Source organism: Aricia agestis, chromosome 7 (assembly GCF_905147365.1).
Source record: "Aricia agestis chromosome 7, ilAriAges1.1, whole genome shotgun sequence".
Lineage (NCBI taxonomy): Eukaryota > Metazoa > Arthropoda > Insecta > Lepidoptera > Lycaenidae > Aricia > Aricia agestis.
Window position 1 is genome coordinate 14,377,819 of NC_056412.1, and position 13,084 is coordinate 14,390,902.

The following is a 13,084-nucleotide window of genomic DNA, read 5'->3' on the forward strand; positions in this document are numbered from 1 at the left end:
AAGAGTCTATACATGCCATCTCTCCTATATGCGCTAGCGCTCACTAGAGACAGGAGCCACGTGACAGGCTTACGGGAGTATAAAATACACAAAGATACATACTCCAGTTAAGCAGGAGTAATTTTATAGTGCCCAAGTGTGTGCGCAAAACCCAACTCGCAGCACTTTCTCTTCCTTTACTTTCTTAACCTACTGAGACTAACGACCGCCTTGACTGGTGAGAGATCAGGCGCAGGACCGACTTTATACATGCCCATCCGACGCATGGATCATCTTACTTGTCAGACGATCAGCCTGCATTGTCCTAACCAAAGTTGGAAATAACACTTTCCCGATGCGGGAATCGAACCCACAAGTCACAACCACCTAGTCAAGAGCCACGCTCTTAACCACTGGAGCACGTAGTTGCCTAGTCTTTAAAAAACACTTTAAAAGAAAAATATTGTAAGTGTTGTGCTGAAAGGCGCGATAGTGACTCGCAATCAGGTTTGGTGTGACCTTTACAGCCGATCAACGACCGACTCTTACGTCACTGTATTCGTTGAAAATTTTATGATGAAAAGCGGTACGCGGGAGCGGATTAAATATCTATTCAACAATAATATGGTCATTTTTTGACGTCGTTACTTGAGGGCCCATGGCATATGTCACCATTCACCAATTCCCGAACCGGTGGTAGGTCATCACGTAGACATTCTGAAAACATTTGATTCAAATTTAATTAAATTTATGAATAGGCTATCCACCACTTAACTTGACAGATCAAGTATGGAGAATCTCTCAAAAATTTTATGAATAGCCTATTCGCCACTTTATCAGAGAGTGGCGAATAGACCCTTAATATTATAAATTGCGAAAGTATGTCTGTCTGTCTGTTACCTCTTCACGTTCCAATCGCTAAACCGATTTTGCTGGAATTTAGTATGAAGATACTTTGAGTCCCGGGAAAGGACATAGGATACTTTTTAACCCAGTTTTTTTTTAATGAAAATAAGGGGGCAACATCCATCGCCCACGGACACTCGCAGCACCAGAAGAGCTGCAGGTGCGTTGCCGGCCTTTTAAGAGGGTTTAACGTTGTTCGTGGCGGCCGAAAATGAAAATCTTCCGACCGAGAGAGTGAGAACGTGGTATTTCTCCGGTCAAGCCGGCCCATTCGTGCCGAAGCATGGCTCTCCCACGTATAAGCATGATGATGTAAATGTACGGTTCCCGCGCGATAAACGAATTTTGGCGCAACGGAGTTGCGGGCGTCATCTAGTTGACATGGGACGTTTGTATCTTCTGACGCGATAACGGTGCAACATGAATTCAATTTGAAAAACTGACACATTTTCCTTCGAAGCCGTCTGACCTCAGGGTCAAAAAAATCAGCATGTTTGTGACCGTCGGCCGTAGACACAACACGGCTCGAGAATTATCTCTGTACTGAATAAGTAATAGTAAAAATAGTGGCGCGATGTGGAGCGCCCGACGCCCGACGCGACGCGACGGTGTCATGACACCAATACCGCAGACGAATTGGTGACAGGGTGATGCGATATCAGTATGTGTAATCCATACTAATATTATAAATGCGAAAGTGTGTCCGTCTGTTACCTCTTCACGCCCAAGCCGCTGAACCGATTTTGCTTAAATTTGGTATAGAGATACTTCGAGTCTCGGGACATATTTTGAGGTGTCCTTGTATAAGCTTGTAGGGAGTAGGGACTGACCGAGCAGGAATTTTGTCAATATCAATTCCTATATAAAGTCCTAGATCCTGATTTGAAAATTCGTTCTACTCATAAATATATTAAAGATGATAGCGCATTTATCAGCATTTTAAAATTCGCTGTATGAAATGATGTGAAACCTGGCACATTCGTCCGCTTCGAACGCGCCGCATTCCGTGTAAGCGGTGCGTTCGACGCATACAGTGCGTACGATGCTGACAAATGTGCGATCAGCCAAAAAAAACATACCATTGTAATAATACTGCCCCGGGATTTCGTGATTTTTGACACACTCGGACCGTGCATGACGAGAACAAATCTCGTAACTTTCATTCTATATTGGAGCACTCTGTATACAGTTATCGGTGTTTTTATAGTATTTACGAGTGGGCCTTGCTGATAAGGCGGTAGTGGAACTGCACATAATATTATAGCATATAGTTATTACGCCCGCGCGTGGCAACTGACAGTGACTGTTTAAGGAGGAGATTAAGGGCCTGTTTTACCACTTTCTGATAAAATGCCTAATAGGCTATTCCGCTATTCACAACTTTTTTGACAGATTCTATAGAGAATCTGATCTTGATCTGTCATGTTAATTGATGGATAGCCTTATCAGGAAGTGGTGAAACAGGCCCTAAGTATTATTTTTCAAGTAGATATATGGCACTTTTTTTTGTAATATTTTGTCGGTCTGATACGTTGGAAAAGTGACTTGACGGACAAGAAAAAAAAAACTTTGCATTACTATGTCACACAGTGTGAATATCACTCAGTGACAATTTTCTTTTTCAGTGCCAGTCTAACATTTTATTTTCATGTAGAAACAGTGCAAAAATCGCTTTCCCAGAGTCCTCACCGCGTTGAATATTCACAGCGCGGCGACTGGCGAGACGGTGCTCGGTGCGTTCTCGGAAACTCGACGACAGATGCTTTCCCGGATATTAGCGAGCTCATTTATAACCTGCGTCTGTGTGTAATTCATATATGTATTACGAGCTTTTGCCCGCGGCTTCGCTCGCGTTAAGAAGTATTATTATATACAAACTTTCATCCCCTATTTGAACCCCTTGGGATTGGAATTTATCAAAATCCTTTCTTAGCAGATGCCTACGTCATAACATCTACCTGCATGCCAAATTTCAGCCCGATCCGTCCAGTGGTTTGAGCTGTGCGTTGATAGATCACTATGTCAATCAGTCAGTCAATCACCTTTTCAGAGTTTTATATACATACGAGCTTTTGCCCGCGGCTTCGCTCGCGTTAAGAAGTATTATTATATACAAACTTTCATCCCCTATTTGAACCCCTTGGGGTTGGAATTTATCAAAATCCTTTCTTAGCAGATGCCTACGTCATAACATCTACCTGCATGCCAAATTTCAGCCCGATCCGTCCAGTGGTTTGGGCTGTGCGTTGATAGATCACTATGTCAATCAGTCAGTCACCTTTGAGTTTTATATATATAGATATAGATATATTATGTACTATGTACATTCTCTCTTGTATTAATAGGAGGAAATGTATTTAGAATAGTTCCTATAAAGGAGGGTCCGAAAATACCATACAACTGCGTGAGGCTATCCAGTATGCTTATCAAAATCGCCTGCCGCTCTTACGTACCTACGAGTATAATAATGTAGGTCTGCCATCGGTCTAAGAATCAATTTGTTGGTGGTACGTGCGATAAAGCTAAGCTAAAAGTAAACTTTACGTGTGACTGAAACAAAGAATCAATTTTTTTTATGAATTAATAAGGGGGCAAACGAGCAAACGGGTCACCTGATGGAAAGCAACTTCCGTCGCCCATGGACACTTCAGCATCAGAAGAGCTGCAGGTGCGTTGCCGGCCTTTTAGGAGGAATAGGGGAGGGTAGGCATGGGAAGGGAAGGGAATAGGGGAGGGCAGGGAAGGGAATAGGGTCTCCGGTAAACTCACTCACTCGGCGAAACACAGCGCAAGCGCTGATTCACGCCGGTTTTCTGTGAGAACGTGGTATTTCTCCGGTCTAGCCGGCCCATTCGTGCCGAATCATGGCTCTCCCATGTTAAATAGAGTAGGTAATGAACGAGACATGAAACTATTACCTACCGAAAATCAACGTATTCAGTGACCATAGATCATTTAAATTTAATACCTTCTTTAACCTATAGGTTGTGCAACATGGTTGTGTAGGTTGTGCAGGTTGTAGGCAGACTCGTGGGAGCCGGGGCTTATGGGGCCGTATCCGGTTCATCCCACAACCGGCTTCCATACCAGCGGATGCTGAGTTTCAACAGAGTAAAAACATACTTAAATAGGTATATATACTGAGTACTAAAAACGATGGATGCGGCAGTTAAGTACCCTGGGACTCTACAATATAAAATAATGTTTTAATTTACCGACCATCTGTAACAGGATTTTAAAGTTCAGACATTTTTACTACTATTAAGCTTTAGTCTTAATGTAACTCTGGAACAAACTGTCACCAGCAGTAATTCCGGACCATCACGGGAGAGCTTTGAATAATGCGTCGCAAAGTTTCGTTTCCTTTCGATAACAATTATATTACGCTCAGACCATAAACTAGGTACTCCATCTTTCAGAGTTCAAACTTGAAAAGCCAAGTATTAATATCCCATAACTTCAATATCAACCGCACTTGTGGTTCCCCGGGTCGGTTACCGTGGTGTCGACTGTCCACGTACAGGAAGAGTTCGTGTTGCTACCATCACACCATTAAAGCTCTAAGTGGGGTAGACATGGCATGAAATACCTAGAGTCTAGTCACTAGTGATATGTAATAGTCATCTGGCTTTGAAGTCTGCAGGTATACTATAGCTTTGTTTTGATGAGTCTGCGAGATGCGGACAACCGTTGGTAGAATTGCGGTGGGTTGATCGTGCCCGTAACTAAGCCTTAAACGGGGAGTGGAGCACCATGGGGTTTTAGTAGGTAGTTTCTTGGAGAGTCCCACATACCCTGGCCGATGTCCCCAATCCGCCGGGGATGCGCAAAGCGTTTCCCCATGTGAAAAAAAGTTATACTATAGCTTATAATCTGACCAGGACAAGGCTAAGATCAAGTTCAATATGGATTTTTCTGAATCAAAAATTAATATCACATAGGCAAGTGAAGATCATGCGAAAAAGCATGATGTGCTACTACCTAACAAAAACTACAAATTTTCATGGAATACAAGAAAAGAAGATGCCCAAGATAGCTATTAATTTATTTATAATGAATAAATAATAACCTAAGGGTCTACACAGACGGACCGCATATCAAATGCAATCCAACCGCAAATTGCAGTTTAAGTGCAGTTTGAATGTAGTTGACACGACTGCAATACGACTGCAATAGAACTGCAAACCAAACGCGCAGTCGGATTGCAGTTCAGTTGCAGTTGGCGTGCAGTCGTGTGAACTGTTTGGTTTGCAGTTCTATTGCAGTCGTATTGCAGTCGTGTCAACTGCATTCGAACTGCACTTGAACTGCAATTTGCGGTTGGATTGCAGTTGAAATGCGGTCCGTCATGGGTCCGTCTGTGTAGACCCTTAGAGTACAGCATACTGTATCGCAGACATTTTGTGCTCTCTACCGTTTTTAACCGACTTCCAAAAAGGAGGAGGTTCTATATTCGGCTGTGTTTTTTTTTGTAATCAAGTTTGAGATTAAATTTTAACCACTCTCTACCGTTGCCTGCTCTCTGCCTGCTATCTGATATCTTACACTTGAAGCCTGTACTTTCTTCCCAAGTTTCAAATGTAAAATTAAATTGTTACCACTTTCGACCTGGCATATCTATATTATAATCTCTACTCTATGGTCTTCACGCATGATCAAATCAACTCTTCAATGTGTTCTTTTACCCGATTCATCAGCTATTAGTCGTATCTTTTAATTTCTAAAAGATACGAAACGAAAAACTAAATCCCTCCTCTCCTTGGAGATCTAGCGTAGATACTAGATGTATTCTGTATAGGTAACGTAGCGTCTTAGGGTACTTTAAACTTTAAAGTAAGTACCTTTGGAGTTTAGAGTTAGAGTTTTAAAGCACGTTTTGTGGGTACGTTCCCTAACGTGAATAAACAGACAGAATCGAATAGAATATTGTAACGTGTCACCTGTCAGGCTCAGTGATTGAGCAGGTGGTGCGAGAGGTCGCAGGTTCGAGATAACATCCGTTATGCACGTCCAATAGCGTTTGGGTTATAGATGTAAATTGTTCAATAGTAAGTACGTACTGACATAGGAAAACAGAATATAGAATTAATATATTGTATGCACAATCAGATAATTTAAAATAACTTTGATTAACTGAAAAAATAACTTTAATTTAATGATGAGTTTGACAGAAAAATTAAAATAAGTAATAATTAAATCACGTGCGTAAGAACATCTCCAAAGAAATCTGACGCAATCACAGCTATTTAATTATTAATGATTACTTAACTTTAATTGAATGAAGATTTTGACATTATTACACAGTACATTTTCGGTCGAACTCTATATTAAAATAAAGGTAAGTCAATGTTGGGGCCTAAAAATATAAAATAAAACTTTGAATTAAAAAAAACTTAGAACACGTAGTTTGAAAAAAAAAACAACTAAGAACACATATTTTGAATTCAGAATCCGTAGCGTAATGGGCACAGGTGGCGGACGTTCCGGCGGCACCGGACGTCCGGCGATAATGCCGGCGTCCGCTCCGTTCCCGCCTTGTTCCCGTGACGTCACCGCGTAGCTATTGTAGCGTAGGGTCAGCAGAAACAACACTGAAATAAAAATCGACCAAGTGCGAGTCGGACTCGCGCACGAAGGTTCCGTACGATTATAGAGCAAAATTAGGCCAAAATTTGTATTTTTTATATGGGATTCATTTTTTATTTTATTTTAAAATCATTGTTAAATATTAAAGTATACATATTATAATTAAGGACTTTGTAAAAAATTGAAGTACCTACCTGTTCTCATTATTGTTATAGAGCAAAAAGGTAAAAAATATCACGTTTGTTGTACGGGAAATGGGAATATTAATTTCATTTTGGTTTTAGTTGAGATTACACAACTAGTGTTATTATAGCGGCAACAGATATACAACATCTGTGAAAATGTCAACTCTCTAGCTATTCCCGTTCTTGAGTTACAGCCTGGAGACAGATAGACAGACAGACAGACAGACAGACAGACATACAGACAGACAGACAGACAAACAGACAGACAGACGGACAGACGGACAGACCACGAAGTCTTAGTAATAGGGTCCCGTTTACGTTACGTTACCCTTTGGGTACGGAACCCTCAAAAAGATTAAGGTTGGGTTGCGCCAACTAACTTTAACTCATAAAGTTAATATACCTAGCGGAATAGAGAAACAAAGGCCTGACCAAGAGAGATGTCACTATCAGTAACACTGCGTGGTAAAAAGAGACGTGTGATACATGACAACAGCACTCTTTTTTTTACGTCCAGTCGGCACGAGCCGCACGTTGACAATTTAATCTCATAGAAATTATGTTCAATCATGCTTGTGTAAGTGTATACGTACACATATTTTTAACAGATGTAAACCAATTTCGGTTACGTTTGACAGCTCGATTGTTGCTCTATTCCGCTAGGTATATTAACTTTATGCTTTAACTACAACGCAAGATGTCAAATCTTTGGTTAAAGTTAAAAATGGACGCCATCAAGTCGCCATATTTAACCATAACCATAGAGCTCGACAAGGTTTTAAATGCACGTGGGGAAAAAGGAACTAATGCTGTCATCATACAAAAACGCCATTTTTGATAGTTCTCCTTTACCAGCAGCGCCCCCGCCCACGTTCATTTATAACCTTGTTGGACCAGCTGTCATCTGTCAATTTCTCCGGTTAAAGTTAAAGTTGAATTTAGCCTAAACTATAACCATAACTTTGACTTTACCCACGCCTCTGGTGCAACCCAACCTAAACGTACAATAGTGTAAAATAAACATACGAGTGTACTGCAGTCTGCAGGGTGTAACAAAACTAAGCGATAAAATATGATAATACTGAAAAGTATATAATATATGAATCGGGCCTGTATAGAGTTCACTGTAATAGTAGCCGAGATAAAAGATTTAACTTTTTTTTTCGTTTGTATGGGAAAAAATTGCTCTTTCAGCGCTGCTACTTTCACAGTGAACTCTATGGAAGGGACACAAACACACCGTAAAGAATTATCACTATTTTTTTTGCGCCTAGTATTTAACGGAATTTTGGTATTTTTACACGACTACAGTCTACAGCAAAGCCAAAAGGAAGTGTATGTATGTAAGTGCCCTCGTAGCGGCTAAACTGCGGGTTGGATTTTAATTTTTAACAAAATATGAGATTTGTCTTTTATGAGTTTGTATTTTTACAAAATCGTGGAGAGGGAAATTATGGAAATCGATAATGATTGTTTGCCATGATTGCCTGACGACTACGTAGCTTGTCTCGCAACCAAATTACGTAGGTCTGCCATCTGCCTATTAATCAACTCTGATTCTCTCTCAGTACAATCGAAGATCGATCATAGGCAATCATAGACGACTATTCACTACTACACGTCGTAGGATCGGATATCCAACATGGCCAAAGTGGAGAGGCGACACTATAGTGATTACGGTGAACTGATTTAAAGGATATTCCGTGGAAACAGGTTTGAAATCAATTGGTTTGGAGCTCACCCACGACACTTTCTATTGTAGAAGCGTTTTTACAGTGGGCGACACGACATCGGATATCGTAGCGACACTGGTGTAAATAAGACAAACCTATGTTTAATAACATTTATCATTTAGTTTCCCACTACTGCCTATCTACATTTAAACCCAGCCCATGAAAATACGGAGTAGACATAAGTGATAAGACATATAACTATTTCTTTAGTAATAAAAAGCTTACGCCTTACATTCTAAATCCGGCTCCGTTTCTTCATCATCCGCGAATATTGGCTCAGATCGGATTCGCATGTCGTGAAAATCCAATTTACGTTTTTTTTATGTAATGTTTCAAGTTTAATAAAGGCTAAATCTTATTATTGTAGTAATATTTATACCTGTTATTCTTGTGTGTATTAATGCGAAATGCGATTACTGTCCGGATACTAAAGGCATTTGCAGTTTTCTATCGGATCTGAATGTCGCGTGATGTTAAAGCGCTTATAAGCTAGGGTTGACACAAACTGCTTATCATCACCAAAAGCACCAGCCCTGGAATATCCATAATTTGTGGTACCGCTCCCACTACCACCCACTATATCGAAATGCTCCATAAATGTATTATATTGACGCCTTAAGTTGTATTGTTACTCTTTCTGTTCTATAAAGAGTGATTTATGTAAATATGTAAATCGTTGCTAAAGTGGAAAACGATAGTAAATGTTTAAGTTGAATTATGTTCCTACCAAAATTAACGAGACTTTTAGATGGACAAGATTTGATAGTATTCGTGTTACTATACTAGTTGTTAAGGGCCCCACACATTAACAGTTCGCCGGCAGGCAGCCGCGCGCCGCGCCGCCTGGCAGTTAATCGGAAAAGATCACAGACTCACACCCCTGACGATTTTGTATCGACGGTCATTTATGACTGTCAGGCAGCCTGCCGACCAGAGGGTGCAGGCGGACTGATGTGTGGAATTCTTTAGTATCAACGTGGCCGAATAGCATAGGACGAAAACACAAAACTACTTTTTTAATAAATATAAAGTAAGGGGGCAAACGAACAAACGGGTCACCTGATGGAAAGCAACTTCCGTCGCCCATGGACACTCGCAACATCAGAAGAGCTGCAGGTGCGTTGCCGGCCTTTTAAGAGAGAATAGGGTAATAGGGTAGGGTAGGGAAGGGAATAGGGTAGGTAGGGGATTGGGCCTCCGGTAAACTCACTCACTCGACGAAGCCCGTGGTATTTCTCCGGTCGAGCCGACCCATTCGTGCCGAAGCATGGCTCTCCCACGTTAAAAGTAGTTCTATTGTATCGTATTCCTACTGTGTTCGCTGCCCATGCTGAGGCAGCTGAAGACCTGAAAATTAAGAGATATCAAGGAGACATGAAGCAGCGATTAAAAGGCAGGGGTTAACGTAAATGACCAACCACATCTTATTACTTACCAATCTTATCATATTATGGAGTCATCACTTGTGAAAGTAACAAATTAAGACATAAAGACATAATATTGTCTTAATTTGTTAAAGTACACGTAGACGAAGAGCCTCTACCACGAAACCGATGCAAAGATACTTTGTACTACAAATTAAAATGAAATAGAATAATTTATTGTTATTCCATTTCATTATACTTAAATATCATAGCAAAAATCATACGATTGTAATCTGCAAACCGATTTAGGGCACTCCTAACTTTAAGTGGCGTTTGAGTGAGATATTGAGCACGAATTTGCCGAAGCGTATCTGCGAAGTGCGAACATTGGAGCCTACGCCGCTAGGGCGGGGGCGGCGTGGGCGGCCGAGTAGGCGACACGACAGCCTAGGGTTGCCACTTGCCATTCACTACTAAAATACGGTAAAACACTCAATTGTTATTACCACCTAAAGATCACTTAGTATATTATTATTGGTATTCCTAATTTTTTCAAACTTCAATCTAAGGTGCCAATAATAGGAAGACTACCAACGATTTGATAGTTTTCCATATAGATAAATGGAGAGAAGATAAAGCGAGTTAGATGAAATGGGTATAAGTTACGTACTAAAACTAAAATAACACCTATCGAACCTGAACACCTATAATCTAGATATGAACCTTTATTGGGTGCGAATTGGGATCTTTATAATGTCAACACAATATTATGTATTCCCAACAACAACTTTGAGATACTCTCAATTTTTATTCCACCCGTTCTAAAGCAGCTGACGATCAAAACTCATATGTATGGGTGGAATACTATTTAATTGTTACGATTTTCGATCTGTAGCAAAATAATTAAGAGAGTTATTATGGCCCTTAGTTGTTTAGTATTTCTCTGGGTTGTCTGATTAGAGAAGGCAAGGTGTAAAAAATTTCAGCAATTAATTATTAATACTGACGAAAAAAGGTAGAGACAAAACTTGAATTCACCTCCATTTCTGCATTTGTGTCATAGAACAAGTAAAGACATAACAATATGATAATTGATATGTCTACATTCTTTTATACTGGTTTTTGTTTTTGGCAGCCCTATCGAGATGTATAACGAAATTTTCCTATTTGGATAATTAGTATGTATGGCACGGGAGTATGACGTCACCTTGTCTTTCATGTTATAAATGGAAAGGCTATTTTTACCAGAACATTTGAAACGTATCCCCCATTTTATATGCCTCTATGCCTTATACGCGACACCTACACTACACTATCTTAAGTTAAAGGATCAATTATTGAATGGAGAACGAATGAACGAAAGTTTTTGTTGTATATTTTGTTTATGGCATATTTTAGTGTTATGTGAACTCTCAAACTGCTCAGTAAATTACTACATTGTGTACCTAAATGGTTTCTAATTTTCATCAACAAAAGAAACATTTAATAGTGATTTTCACTCTATTATTGATCACCAAAATTTATGCTTCGCAGGAATCGTACATTTTTCCCGCATAACTTTCCCTGATCTCAATAATTTTCTACAATTTTCATTCACTTCAAGCGTAAACAACAGATAAACAGACTTTCATATTTGTAACATTAGTAGATATTTCACTATACTGTTTTACATTCTTTATAGTTTATATTAAAATCGCATCGCAGTATGATGGGTTTTATTACGGCTGATCGTTTTGTAATCATACGATGGTCGATGCATCAGCAACATTGTTGAAGGCACAGACCAGACAGTTGGCTGTCGTTGATAAATGCCACGTTGTCTGCCAGACATTTGGCACCAGATCTGGCAGCATACATCAATATCGATTAGCGAGACGTATGAATCAACTGAGTATCATCTTGCCGAAATAGCTTTTGATACAACCAACGTTATACATATTATAAGTGGATTTGAAAATCGTCTACTACAGTGTTTTTCAAACTGTGGGTCCCGACTCCCAGAGGGGTCGCGAAGCTTCTGTCGCCAAAGGTTAAAAGGACTATTTTATTTAAAAAAAAAGATTAAGTACTTAATTTAAAAAAAAAAGATGCAATTTAACAGAAAGAAATCTTCAAAAATACATACTTACATGATAAAAAAGCCAATGGAGGGGTCGTGAAATATTTTTGTCCTGTCCTTGGTCGCGTCATATAAGTTTGAAAAACACTGGTCTACTACACGATAGCTGTTGTGTTTAAATTAAGTTACTTACGAAAATCGTTGACATACTATAGGGGTCGCGTCATATAAGTTTGAAAAACACTGGTCTACTACACGATAGCTGTTGTGTTAAAATTAAGTTACTTACGAAAATCGTTGACATACTATTTAAAGGAACTTATGTTTTTTGGGTTAAATAAACATATTTTGTTTCTGACTATTAGGATAATTTTATTTAATTATTTTAGAGAACATCTTTGTGCATCCGCGCCAAAACAGGCTCCATTTTGTTTATCTCATCGGCTATGTTCGGCTGAACTCGGGCGTACTCGGGCCCCGCTCGGATGCGCGTGCTCGACCCCGCAGGAAACAGGAAGTGGACTAACCGCGGGTTTCCGCTCCCATTCGCTCGCCGGACGCACTGTTTCATTCACTCCTAGGGCTGCCACACCCCATTTTGTTAACTTTTTATGAATGAATGGAACACCTCCGGTGCAGTTCGAAAATTAAATTTCCTGTCTTCCGCTCCCGTAACTTTGTTGAAACATTTGAAAGCGGAAACCAAGATCCGTCTTTAGGATTTTTTTTGCATTTAACTCAGCTTCATTGCTTTTTAATTTTTTTGCAGAGTACATACGTCTCAATATTATTATTATTTAATTTTAGTGCAGAATGCATACAATTATTGTTTAATGTTTATGTTGTTAATGAATTATACTAGCTTACACTTGACGTGACTTTATGCTGTATGCAGTATGACTATTAAGTAGAATAAGCGCTCTATGGGTATCAAAAAAGATTACAATACTTAATCATTTAAAAACGCAATCATTTAAAATAACAATATGATAGAAAAATATTTCATGATTTTAAATAAACCCTTCTTTGACGCACCTTTTCAACTTTACTGTTATCGTAATAAGGTTGAAGAAATGTAAAATAAAAAGCGTTATAAATTGTAAACTTGTAATGTAATATTCCACATAATTACATGTTATTATGATGTGTAGAAGTATTTGTAATAAGTAAATATACTTAACTAATTTAAGTTATATGGCTATTATAAAGTGGCAAATAAAAAAAGTTTTATTTTTGATATTTTAATCTACTCAGATTCAGTTTCAAAAAGCC